This window comes from Callorhinus ursinus, unplaced genomic scaffold (genome assembly GCF_003265705.2).
Source record: "Callorhinus ursinus isolate GAN/ISIS: 27379988/994484 unplaced genomic scaffold, GSC_fseal_2.0 scaffold995, whole genome shotgun sequence".
Classification (NCBI taxonomy): Eukaryota; Metazoa; Chordata; class Mammalia; order Carnivora; family Otariidae; genus Callorhinus; species Callorhinus ursinus.
In genome coordinates this window covers 2,075-12,939 of record NW_027398050.1, presented here as the reverse complement: position 1 = coordinate 12,939, position 10,865 = coordinate 2,075, and the positions used below count along the sequence as shown (strand labels likewise).

General features: G+C 38.7%; 1 pseudogene; it reads left to right on the top strand.

The window, feature by feature from the left end:
- The first annotated feature begins 9,619 nt into the window (after positions 1-9,619).
- LOC141372095 (rRNA-processing protein FCF1 homolog pseudogene) lies at positions 9,620-10,461 on the top strand (annotated as a pseudogene).
- The last annotated feature ends 404 nt before the right edge of the window (positions 10,462-10,865 follow it).

The window sequence follows — 10,865 nt, the reverse complement described above, 5'->3', positions numbered from 1 at the left end:
TTGCAGGGCAAATGACTTAGAATCAGAAGTTGTGATTCTTTTATGTATATTGTGGAAGTAGAACTTGCTTCCTTACTTTATTTCCTGTAATTTCTATGTTTTCAATTTCAATGTCTCATACAATATATGTAACTCATTTTCTTAAGATTTGTGATATCTGTGATATCCAAAAGATTTTCCCTTTGTCATTTTCCTATGTCTCAATGTCATTCCTAACTTTGATTGTGAAATATTTGGACATTCTTATCCAAAGGATTACATTAAGCTGTTAAGAATAATTTCTTTGCAAGAGAGCCTAAAAGGAACATAGACCAGAAGGAACAGAGACAATATACAGTAACAGTCACCTTATAGGCAATACAATGGCACTAAATTCATATCTGTCAATAGTTACCCTGAATGGAAATGGGCTAAATGTCCCAATCAAAAGACACAGGCTATCAGATTGGATTAAAAAACAAGACCCATTGATATGCTGTCTGCAAGACACTCATTTTAGACCCAAAGACACCCCCAGATTGAAAGTGAGGGGGTGGAAAACCATTTACCATGCTAATGGACACCAAAAGAAATCTGGGGTGGAAATCCTTATATCAGACAAATTAGATTTTAAATCAAAGACTGTAATAAGAGATGAGGAAGGACACTCTATCCTTTAAAGGGTCTATCCAACAAGAAGATCTAAAAATTGTAAATATCTATGCCCCTAACATGGGAGCAGCCAATTATATAAGGCAATTAATAACAAAAGCAAAGAAACACACCGACAACAAAACAATAATAGTGGGGGACTTTAACAACCCCCCTCACTGAAATGGACATATCATCTAAGCAAAAGTTCAACAAGGAAATAAAGACTTTAAATGACACATTGGACCAAATGGACTTCACAGATATATTCAAAACATTCCATCCCAAAGCAACGGAATACACATTCTTCTCCAGTGCCCATGGAACATTCTCCAGAATAGATCTCATCCTAGGTCACAAATCAGGTCTCAACCGGTACCAAAAGATTGGGATCATTCCCTGCATATTTTCAGACCACAGTGCTTTGAAACTAGAACTCAATCACAAGAGGAAAGTCAGAAGGAACTCAAATACATGGAGGCTAAAGAGCATCCTACTAAAGAATGAATGGGTCAACCAGGAAATGAAAGAAGAATTTAAAAAAAAATTCATGGAAACAAATGAAAGTGAAAACACAACTGTTCAAAATCTTTGGGATGCAGCAAAGGCAGTCCTGAGAGGAAAGTATATAGCAATACAAGCCTTTCTTAAGAAACAAGAAAGGTCTCAAATACACAACCTAATCCTACACCTAAAGGATTTGGAGAAAGAACAGCAAATAAAGCCTAACCCCAGCAGGAGAAGAGAAATAATAAAGGTCAGAAGAGAAATCAATGAAATGGAAACCAACAGATCAACGAAACTAAGAGCTGGTTCTTTGAAAGAATTAACAAGATTAATAAACCCCTGTCCAGACTCTTCAAAAAGAAAAGAGAAATGTCCCATATCAACAAAATCATAAATGAAAGAGGAGAGATCACAACCAACACCAAAGAAATACAAACAATTATAAGAACATATTATGAGCAACTTTATGCCAGCAAATTAGATAACCTGGAAGAAATGGATGCATTCCTAGAGATGTATCAACTACCAAAACTGAACCAGGAAGAAATAGAAAACCTGAACAGACGTATAACCACTAAGGAAATTGAAGCAGTCATCAAAAATCTCCCAACAAACAAAAGCCCAGGGCTAGATGGCATCCCAGGGGAATTCTACCAAACATTTACAGAAGAATTAATACCTATTCTTCTGAAACTGTTCCAAAAAATAGAAATGGAAGGAAAACTTCCAAACTCGTTTTATGAGGCCACCATTACCTTGATCTCCAAACCAGACAAAGACCCCATCAAAAAGAAGAATTACAGACCAATATCCTTGATGAACATGGATGCAAAAATTCTCACCAAAATACAGCCAATAGGATCGAAAAATACATTAAAAGGATTATTCACCACAACCAAGTAGGATTTATCCCTGGGCTGCAAAGTTGGTTCAACATCTGCAAATCAATCAATGTGATACAATCTATTAACAAAAGAAAGAACAAGAATCATATGATCCTCTCAATAGATGCAGAAAAAGCATTTGACAAAGTACTGCATCCTTTCTTGATCAAACTCTACAGAGTATAGGGATAGAGGATACATACCTCAATATCATAAAGGCCATCTGTGAAAAACCTACAGAGAATATCATTCTCAATGGGGAAAAACTGAGAGCTTTCTCCCTAAGGTCAGGAATGCGGCAGAGATGTCCACTCTCAGCACTGCTATTCAACATAGTATTCGAAGTCCTAGCCACAGCAATCAGACAACAAAAAGAAATCAAAGGCATCCAACTCAGTAAAGAGGAAGTCAAACTCTCACTCTTTGCAGATGATATGTTACTGTATGTGGAAAACCCAAAAGACTGCACCCCAGAACTGCTAGAACTCATACAGGAATTCAGTAAAGTGGCAGTATATAAAATCAATGCACAGAAATCAGTGGCAGTCCTATACACCAACAAGACAGAAGAAAGAGAAATTATGGAGTCGATCCCATTTACAATGGCACCCAAAACCATGAGATACCTAGGAATAAATCTAAACAAAGAGGCAAAGGATCTGTACTCACAAAAGTATAAAATACTCATTAAAGAAATTGAGGAAGACACAAAGAAATGGAAAACCGTTCCATGCTCATGGACTGGAAGAACAAACATTGTGAAGATGTCAATGCTACCTAGAGCAATCTACACATTCAACGCAATCCCGATCAAAATACCATCAACTTTTTTCATCGAAATGGAACAAATAATCCTAAAATTTGTATGGAACCAGAAGAGACCCCGAATAGCCAGAGGAATGTTGAAAAAGAAAAGCAAAGCTAGCGGCATCACAATTCCAGACTTCCAGTTCTATTACAAAGCTGTCATCATCAAGACAATATGGTACGGGCACAAAACAGACACATAGATCAATGGAACAGAATACAGAGCCCAGAAATGGAACCTCACCTCTATGGTCAACTTATCTTTGACAAAGCAAGAAAGAATGTCCAATGGAAAAAAGACAGTCTCTTCAACAAATGGTGTTGGGAAAATTGCCCAGCCACATGCAGAAGAATGAAACTGGACCATTTCCTTACACCATACACAAAAATAGAATCCAAATGGTTGAAAGACCTAAACGTGAGACAGAAGTCCATCAAAATCCTAAAGGAGAACACAGGTAGCAACCTCTTCGACCTCAGCCACAGCAGTTTCTTCGTAGAAACATCACCAAAGGCAGGGGAAGCCAGGGCAAAAATGAACTATTGGGATTTCATCAAGATAAAAAGCTTTTGCACAGCAAAAGAAACAGTCCACTAAACCAAAAGACAACCGACAGAATGGGAGAAAATATTTGCAAATGACAGATCAGATAAAGGGCTAGTATCCAAAATCTATAAAGAACTTATCAAACTCAACACCCAAAGAACAAATAATCCGATCAAGAAATGGGCAGACGACATGAACAGACATTTTTCCAAAGAAGACATCCAAATGGCCAACAGGCACATGAAAAAGTGCTCAACATCGCTCGGCATCAGGGAAATCCAAATCAAAACCTCAATGAGATATCACCTCCCACCAGTCAGAATGACTAAAATTAACATGTCTGGAAACGACAGATGTTGGCGGGGATGTGGAGAAAGGGGAACCCTCCTGCACTGTTGGTGGGAATGCAAAGTGTTGCAACCACTCTGGAAAACAGTATTGAGGTTCCTCAAAAAGTTGAAAATAGAGCTACCACATTACCAGCAATTGCACTACTGTGTATTTACCCCAAAAATACAAATGTAGGGACCCGAAGGGGTTCGTGCACCCCAATGTTTATAGCAGCAATGTCCACAATAGCCAAACTGTGGAAAGAGCCAAGATGTCCATCGACAGATGAATGGATAAAGAAGAGGTGGTATATATATATATATATATATATATATACAATGGAATAATATGCAGCCATCAAAAGGAATGAGATCTTGTCGTTTGCAATGATGTGGATGGAACTGGAGGGTGTTATGCTGAGTGAAATAAGTCAATCAGAGAAAGACATGTATCATATGACCTCACTGATATGAGGAATTCTTAATCTGAGGAAACAAACTGAGGGTTGCTGGAGTGGGTGAAGGGTGGAAGGGATGGGGTGGCGGGGTGATAGACATTGAGGAGGGTATGTGCTATGGTGAGTGCTGTGAATTGTGCAAGAATGTTGAATCACAGACCTATACCTCTGAAACAAATAATTCGATATATTTAAGAAAAAAAAAGAAGAAGAGAGCAGGAGGGGAAGAATGAAGGGGGAAAATCAGAGGGGGACACGAACCATGAGAGACGATGGGACTCTGAAAAACAAACAGGGTTCTAGAGGGGAGGGGGTTCGGGGATGTGTTAGCCTGGGGATGGGTGTTAAAGACGGCACGGTCTGCTTGGAGCACTGGGTGTTATACACAAACAATGAATCATGGAACACTACATCAAAAACTAATGATGTAATCAACGGTGATTAACATCACAATAAAAAATTTAAAGTAATGTTAAAAAAATAGGTGATTTCCTTGGTTCTAAGATTGCAAGTTTTACTATTACATGCTGTGGGGCCTTTTTCTGTTTTCCTTGATCTTGAGAAAGGTCCTGTCTGCCTCTAGGACATGAATGTTTGTTTCATTCCCCAGATTAGGAAAGTTCTCAGCTATGGTTTGTTCAAATATGTCTTCTAGTCCTCTCTCTCACCCCATCCCTCAGGGATCCCAATAATTCTGACATTGGAACATTTCATGGCATCACTTATTTCTCTAATTCTGTTTTCATGGATTTTAAGCTGTTTTTCCCAGGCCTCATCTTTTTCCTTCTTTTCCATCAATTGGTCTTCTAGATCACTAATTCTTTCTTCTGCCTTGTTTAACCTATCCTGACATCATATCATGACTTGCGCTGAAATAAGGAGTCACATGCTCAACCAACTGAGCCACCCAGGCACCCCTAGAAATGTAAGTTTTAAAAGAAACTAAGGGGCGCCTGGGTGGCTTAGTCACTAAGGGTCTTCCTTTAGCTCAGGTCATGATCCCAGGGTCCTGGGATGGAGCCCCGCATCGGACTCCCTGCTCAGCAGGAAGCCTGCTTCTCCTTCTCCCACTCCCCCTGCTTGTGTTCCTTCTCTCTGTCTCTCCTCTGTCAAAAAGTAAATAAAATCTTTAAATAAATAAATAAATAAATGAATAAATTAATTAATTAATAAAACTAAGACCTTATGGAACAAAGGATAGCCGTAGGAGTAAGAATAGGTTAGGCATGGAGCTATCTCAAACAACAGTCTGAAACACAATGACAATCTAAAACTAAGTGTCTAGACAGGTATAAAATAGTATTAATGTAATGACATCAACCTGGGTCACTTATTCAAGATTAAAGTGCTAAAGACTTGAAAACAGGGGTGCCCGGCTGGCTGAGTCAGTAGAAGTACAGCTCCTGATTTTGGGCTTGTGAGTTTGACCCCCGCATTGGGCCTACAGATTATGTTTAAAAAACAAAAATTAGAAATAAAAGAATATAACAAAAAAGTGGGTAGGCAGCATTATCTAAAGTGATGCTTTCATCTCATGTAGAGATATATTACTTCATATTTGTTTAGGAAGAAAAGGTGAATGTTAGTCAAATGATAAAGAATACCTTTCAAATGAGGGCTGCCAGTGACATGACTTTGAGAAATAGATCTAATCACAAAATGCCAAAAGATACAATAAGGAATAAAAGAAATGTGAAGATAGGTTGGAAATATGTGTAAATGGTGATTTATTTATTCAAAAGATTCAGAAGAACTTTCTACACTTAAACATGCAAGAAGGGGGAGAAAAATATGACCAAATGATAGGCTTGAGCGCAAGAATGTATTATCTTTCCTACTACCCTCAAATACATACACATACATAAAGGAACTGAAGGTTAAATAGCAAAGTTGATGGAAAAACTCCAATTCTTATGTTTGAAAAATGCAATCAACAACAGGAATATAAACAATCCAAACCCAACAAACAAAGCACAAAAGTGACCCTGACAATTTACAATAGAGAAAGCAAATGTCTTAGAAACTCACAAATATATTCATCCTGGCCAGTAAAGAAATAATTGCAATGTAAAGCTTTTTTCATATACCACTTTCACATATAAATTTTTTTTAAAAAATTGATTTGAATGTCCAACAAAGAAAAGGACTGTGAAATGTACGTCTTATGATCCACTGGTCTGGATCTTTCTCACCAATATGGGAACATACTCAAATTGTCCCTGGCTTAAAAGAGTAGAAGGAATGCCCTCTCTTGACTGCTTATCCCTCCTGCCTAATGCCCTATATCTCTATTCCCTTTATTCACAAAGATTCTTGGACTTGTGTCTTACTCCTACTGGGACCACTCTCTGCCACCCATCACCACTCTTCCATCACCACTAGTTAATCCTCAACAATCTCCTCTGCATGGCTGATTTGAATGTTTACTTTTCTTTCTAGGACCATAGATAAATGTATTCATTAGTTAATCCAGCAAGCTAACAACCACAGTGATGTCCACGATGTTCATATGAAGTTATGTTTAGAATCCCACATTACCTTCAGAAATAAGGAATGAGATGCTCAGAAAGCTGAAATTTTTAGTAATTACCTAACAAAGCAGTTAAAACTTATGTACAGGCTTATTGTGTATAAATCATACACAAATAGAAGCTTGAACTATGTACTCTTCATTTTTGTGTAGGTCCTTTAATTCACCAAAGTGTAGGCAGGTTATTGTGTATAATTTTACATTAATGATTTAATTCAGTGGAACAAACCTAATGGTACATGTCTATGGGTAGGATCTAGAGCACATGTAGCTGACTCTCACTTAAGAGGGATGGGAGATAGCACTTCTAATAGGGAAGAAAGCCAAGTGTTAATACGGATGTATGAACAATGGAATGAAATTTAAGTAATTCACATGATAAACCAATTTTTTATAAATAGAAGATTAGCCTACATTTGGAAATGTAGTAATAAGAGCCCATAAAGTTGCTGAGACAGAAGAGCACTACAGCCACACACAACACTATGGTTTAGCCTTAGAAAAAGTGTGTAGAGATTCACACCTGACTCCAGACCCATGAGAAGCCCAGAAGAGATCAGAAACAAGTCCCAGCATATAATTCCATTTGATTGTAAAGGTATTATGATATCCCATTTGACAAGGACAGTCTGTTACACAGTAAGAACTGACTGACACAATAATCAAGTGAACAGAACTGAGACAATTACAACTTGTGCTCCTTTTTACTTATGGCTTATCTGACCTTAAGGAGAGCAGTCATGATCATTCTGTTATTCAAGTTTATTTCCAATGACTTTATGAACAAGTGACTATATGTGGGCTCCCTTCTGGGTAACTGAGAGAGTTTGAAGGACATGCACATTTGTGCAGAAGAAGTGGTGATCCTGTACCACATGATCAGCAGGACATCCAGCTCTCCTGTGAAGCGTCCTCTGATCATGCAGGTGGAGGAGATTTCTGAGCAGGAAGGAGGTATGAAATGGCTAATGCTGATATTGTCCATTCGCCACCCCTTAGTATTTGAGACAAATACTAGGAAAAGGGAGTTATTTCATGGAACAAGATAGAGTCATATTAGCAGGTAGCAGTGGAAATTTTCAATTAGAAACAGGAATATAAGTCTGTGATAAAACTTAGAAGACACTAAGCAATCCTTCACCTCAAAGAATAAACCCCCTCAGTTGTGGACACCAATTATCTATGCTTCAGTAAATAGATGCACACCATGAAAAGGAAATATTTTGGATAGTAATAAAGTTGGTGGCTTGAAATGTTGCACCCTCACAGTTCTTAAATATTTTTACTTTTTTAATGCCAGTATAATTAGCATACAGTGTTATATTAGCTTCAGGTGTACAATATAGTGATTCAGGAATTCTATAGATTACTCATTGGTCCTCACGATAAGTGTACTCTTCTTTTATTAAGGTTGTATTGTTTGTTTGTTTATTTATTTATTTGAGAGAAGGGCAGTGTGGGGAGGGGCAGAGGGAGAGAGGATCTGAAGCTGACTCCGTGTTTAGGAGGAGCCTGATGCAGGGCTTGAGCTCATAACCCTGATATCATGACTTGAGCCGAAACCAGGAGTCAGATGCCAAATCAACTGAGCCACTCATGAGCCCCTTGATAAGTGCACCCTTAAACCCCTTCACCTATTTCACCCATCCTCCTGTCCACCTCCCCTCTGGCAAACACCACTTTATTCTCCATATGGAAGATATGTTTTCCTCTGTTTTTTGTTTGTTTGTTTGTTTGTTTGCCTCTTTTTTCTTTGTTTAGTTTCTTAAATCCCACATGTGAGTGAAATCATGTTATTTGCCTTTCTCTGACTGACTTATTTCACTTAGCATTATACTCTCTATATCCATCCATGTTGCAAATGGCTACTCAAAACAAAAAGTTCCTGCACAGCAAAAGAAACAGTCAACAAAACAAAAACACAACCTACTTAATGGAAGAGGATACTTTCAAATGATATATAAGACATCCAGATGACCAAAAGACACATGAAAAACACTCAACAACACTCATCATCAGGGAAATGTAAATCAAAATCACAATGAGATATCACCTCACACCTGTCAGAATGACTAAAATCTACAGCACAGGAAACAACAGATGTGGGCAAGGATGTGGAGAAAGGGGAATGCTTTTGTACTATTGATAGGAAAGCAAACTGGTGCAGCCACTCAGAAAACAGAGTGGAGATTCCTAAAAATTAAAAATAGACCTACTCTATGATCTAGGGATCCCACTACTGAGTATTTACTCCCCAAAATTTGCATCCACCTATTTCTGGTCATCTCTGACACTAAGAACATATCAAGTCAATCCATTTATTCAAATTTGTATTTCCATGCAGACTCCACTGGGAAATATATGTTTGCTAATCAGTGTTTGCCAGTGTCCGTGATAAGCTTTCTGGACACCTAGGTGAATAATAGAATAAAACAAGGAGACTAGTTTTAAAGCACAATACCATGTTTGTAGAGGAAGTCCCTGACATGAAGCTTTTGATTTCTGAAGCATGCATTTCAAGGACAACCATGTTGAATAAACATATTGTCAGGTGTGTGACAATTACCAGATAAGCAGTCAGGCTGTCCCCAGCCACGAAGTATCTCTTCAGAAAGATCTGGGTAACCTCAATACTGAACCAGTAGTGACCCTGCTTTCCCTTTCCCTGCCAGAATTTCACTCTTATGTTTTAAACTGGTCAATAAAGAGTGAACCTAGGACCCCCTAGCCACTCTGCCCATGGACCTCAATAAAGGCAGGGCCCCCAGTTCTGGCTTTCTCTCTCTTGTTCTGAATCTCTGACCCTCTGCACTATCTGACACTGCTCTCCAGGACCTGTGAGTATAAACCTGGTTTTTTAGAGTTCTTTGATGGGCACTGCTGAGGCATGTCTTGCAATCACAATAAGAACCCAAGGGCTAGGTTGGTGATTCCGGAAGAAACAAGAGCGCGGCGTGAACATGGGGAAGCAAAAGAAAACCAGAAAGTATGCGACCATGAAGCGAACGCTTAGTCTCCGAGATCAGAGGCTTAAAGAGAAGGACAGATTAAAACCTAAAAAGAAAGAAAAGAAAGATCCCAGTGCACTCAAGGAAAGAGAAGTCCCCCAACATCCTTCCTGCTTATTCTTCCAATATAACACACAGCTGGGCCCACCTTACCACATCCTGGTTGATACCAACTTTATCAACTTTTCCATTAAAGCGAAACTTGACTTAGTACAGTCAATGATGGACTGTCTGTATGCCAAGTGTATCCCTTGTATAACTGACTGTGTAATGGCTGAAATTGAAAAACTGGGGCAAAAGTATTGAGTGGCTCTAAGGATGGCCAAGGATCCAAGATTTGAACGATTACCATGCACACACAAAGGAACCTATGCAGATGACTGCTTAGTACAGAGAGTAACTCAGCACAAGTGTTACATTGTGGCCACAGTTGACCGGGGCCTTAAACGAAGAATCTGGAATATCCCTGGAGTTCCCATCATGTACATTTCTAACCATAGGTACAACATTGAGCGGATGCCAGATGATTATGGAGCCCCTCAGTTCTAATTCTTAAAAGATAGAGTTCCTCTGCCTTCCTTTACCAACTTTTTCTGTTGCCAGTTCATATTAGCAATATGCTGTAGCATGAATTATTCTTCTTACCCATTTGCTCTGTTATGAGCTGACTGTAGTTAAATACACTCACTTTTTGATGTTTTGAAATTGATATTTTGTATCATTTTAAATATTGTTGCATCTTTTTATAAATCAGATGATTGCTCATATTAAAAAAAAAAAAGAACCCAAGGGCTGGTACAGCCACAGCAGAGCCTTTGGTCAGGGAAGCATCTGTGGGAATGTCCACAAGCACAGGGGTGCAGGGGAGTGCCCAGGCTTTCCTAGTCTGAGGATCGCTGTCAGTAGCCTGAGACTTAATGGGAACAGTGATAGAGTCCACATTCTCAGGAAGAGGAGTGAAGGTAGTGATGTAAAAAGACTGACAGAATCAAGGTGAAAACTGAGGTTTTGTATTTTCCTCTACAAAAAAAGTTATCTGAAGGGCTTAGTGGCCAAGGTAGTTTCTTCCATATGAAGAATACAGCTCATGATTATTCTTTTGGGAAATCTACGGAAAATTTACTTGGCATGGTATGTCATTTGAAATGAAATTAGCCCGGTGATG